Raw genomic sequence first — 3,585 nt, 5'->3', positions numbered from 1 at the left:
TCTGCACTGATGAGAAGGGAGTTCCCCAGCCTGTAGGTATGCTGCTGGTTCTTCCTCCCCAGGTGCAGCACCTTGCACTTGTCAGTGTTGAAACCCATCCTGTTCTTGTCTGCCCACCCCTGTAACCTGTCTAGGTCCAATTACAGCCTATTCCTCCCCTCTAGCATGCCCACATCCCCCCACATCTTAGTGTCATCAGCAAATTTGAATAGGGTACTTTTTACCCCCTGGTCCAAGTCACTGATGAAGATGTTAAACAGTGCGGGTCCGAGGACCAAGCCCTGGGGGACCCCACTGCCCACATCTCTCCAGGTCGAAAATGACCCGTCCACCACCAGTCTCTAGGTGCAGCCCTCCAGCCAGTTAGCGACCCATTTGACTGTGTAGGTATCAATGCCACAGTCTCCTAGTTTTTCAGTAAGAATGGGGTGAGAGACAGTGTCAAAGGCCTTCCCAAAGTCCAGAAAGACTATGTCCACTGTGATACCTTCATGTAAGAATGTTGTGACCTGGTCATAGAAAGCCACCAGGTTGGTCTGACAGGACCTGCCTCTAATGAACCCATATTACTTGCCCCTAAGCATAACCTCCCCTGCTGGCCCCTCGTGGACATGCGCCAGGATAATTCTCTCAAAAAGCTTACCCAGGACCGAGGTAAGACTAACTGGCCTATAGTTTCCTGGGTCCTCCTTCCTCCCTTTTTTGAAAATGGGAACCACATTGGCCCTTTTCCAGTCCTCTGGCACAATGCCAGAGCACCATGAGTGCTCGTAAAGCTGTGCCAGGCATCCTGCAATGACCTCTGCTAATTCCCTCAGCACTCTGGGGTGGAGATCGTCAGGACCTGCTGATTTAAATATGTCCAGTCCCTCCAGAAGTTCCCTGACTAGGTCCTCTATGTCCCTAGAATTGGGTGTGCCTCCCCTGGAGCCTACAGGGGTCCCGGGGGGCGAGGGGAATGACCTGGTCCCTGCTCAGAAAAATGGAGGCACAGAAATTGTTAAATAGGTTAGCTTTGCTGTCTGGTGCAACAGTCAGATTTCCTAGTGTGTCCTGCAGAGGCCCCATGTTACCCAGTACCTTCTTTTTACCCCCTATGTATTTAAAAAAGGACTTCTTGTTGTCCTTGATCCAGGTAGCTAGCCCCAGTTCCATCTCTGCCTTGGCCTTTCTGACCACCCCCCTACAGCCCTGAGCAACAGAGGTATAGTCCTCCCTGGTGATGGCCTGAAGTGATCAATACAGATCAGAAGTGTGCCATATCAGACTGTTGCATACCAGACTCTCTGATAGCCATTAGAGACACATTGTTATTTTATCAACAGAGAAAACTGGCAGACATAGTTTTGGATCTAGATCTTGAAAAGGCCTACAATAGGTTAGCTCATGTGTTTTTGTCTATGCAAAGCTGGTGCATATATGCTGCTAGACAGTGGTGTTTCAGGAGATGAAACCTGGGCTTTTTGCATGGTACTTCTTTGGAACTATGTTGTGGAAGCTAAAGATATGTAGTGCCCATGGTCTGCCCTTGTGGTATGGTCTTCCCTTGTACAGAAAGATGGAAGCCTTTTGATGAAGTATAAACTGAAGGAAGCAGAGCTGGGGGTCTTAACGGTCCAGAAAAAATAATTGGAAAGGTGAGGGTGGAAGATATGTTGGCACCAGTACAACATCTGTCGTATGAGCTGTCCAATTAGATATGGACCAACATCACTGAGAAAACAATAACAGTGGATCACATCAAACTGAATTGTCTCACAGTGGGCATGTCTACATGTACCCCTGTCTGTGCATTTGGTACTGCACTGTTATTTAGTACTTGCTTTAGTACTAAATGACTGCACAGTACCTGCCGGTACTATGCAGTCCCAGTGGTGCACGGTTATTTTTAGATGCTGCTTTGCTGTAGCGATAAGCTACAGTGACATAGCTTGTTGCTATGGTGATGTAACATCAACATCATGGTTTGTGCCCACCGATGCTACATTGACATAGCAATGAGTTAGGTAGCTGTAGTTCATCACTACAGTGATGTAGCATCTCATGTAGATGTGCCCAGTATGACATATTCTTCTGGCATGGGTGATTCAATATACATGGAACCTTGGGAAGAACCCATGGAGTCCAAGGGAGCCACGTGGACAGGCAGAGACTGAGGCACACCTCTTCTGGGGATGAGCCTTTGCAAAAGAGATATGAGACAAAGCTATCCAACTAAATAAGTGAATGGTCAGCAACTATGGCTCACCAAAGATGCAATACTGTATGGCATATTACCTAAAAATATTAATGACAGCAAGTTACATTTTCATAATTCACTAGCATGATTTAAGTTTAGTTTATATATGGTATGGAACTTGGTGTTTAAAACATTGGCCTTTACAACCCAAGACCATTTAAGGCTAGGTTTGAGAGTGTAGCAAAACCCCCAGTTTCTTTCTTTTTTTTTTTTTTTTTAATTTATTTTAAAATGCATTCCCTCCCCTTCCCCAATCATTTCTGACTTTCTCCCCTCTCTTTTCCCTATAGATAAGTATAAGTAAGCTAAGATGTAGGATAAGCTTTAAACATTTTTTATTTTGGTAGCAAGTTTTTGGTTTGGGATATCCACTGTTGTATATTGTATTATTATTAGGTTTGTACTGATTTTTACTGTTGTATATTGTATTATTATCATTTTCGTATTGATTTTTATTGTTTCATATGGATATTGTATGGTTTAGGCCTGTGTTTTCAAGTGAACCAAAGTCATGTCAAGTTTCCATTTTATATGTCAAGCCTCCATCTTGTGTCCTGTGTCTGGGCATCCCATGTTGCAACTGTATGAGTCACATACCCCTCCCATGTAAATTGGTTCCCTGATGAATGAGTGTGATTGGAAATGACTGAAATACAATGGTAGCAGGCCTCTACTGAATGGCCTGTAATGACTGGGCCATCACCTCACATTGATTCACCCAGGAACCATGGACGTCACCAGGAACAGAAACAAGACCAGCATTTGAAAAACAAAAGACCCTGCAGAACCAGCAACTCCCACCATTACAGACACCTGAAACTGCACATCCCTGCATGGAGCACACATGCTCAGCACCCCAGGGGTTGACCCTTGCCTGGGCATGCCTCCTGTCACTAGGGTCACACAAGGTCTGCCCCTATAAAAAGGGGCAGTGAAGACAGACCCAGTGGGAACGCCATTTCCATCTGGGCCAGCACCATGCCACACCACCTATCCTTCCAGAGGCCCTGCCGGCGACCCCCCTCTGGACAACACCTACTGGACAAGGACCCCTTCCAGCCTGGATAGGTAGATATTACCTGCACACCTCCTTCTACAATTTGGACTCTCTTTCTCTCTCTGTCTCTCTCTCTCCTCATGGACTTCAGCCCCTGCACCAAGCCTCTTTACCCCTTCTGCCGTTGTGGGTGGGTGAGTGGGTGGGTGCAAAGGAACCAATTTGGCATTGTGTCACCATCTCCCCTGTTCAATAAAACCACTGTCATTTGCAACCCCGAGTTGGGTCATGTTTTACTGAATCCCAGTCCCTTCCTTATCTTAAATTCCAGCCTCATTCTCTCTCTCTC

Source organism: Alligator sinensis, unplaced genomic scaffold (assembly GCF_000455745.1).
Source record: "Alligator sinensis unplaced genomic scaffold, ASM45574v1 scaffold77_2, whole genome shotgun sequence".
Lineage (NCBI taxonomy): Eukaryota > Metazoa > Chordata > Crocodylia > Alligatoridae > Alligator > Alligator sinensis.
This window is presented reverse-complemented; position numbering follows the sequence as displayed.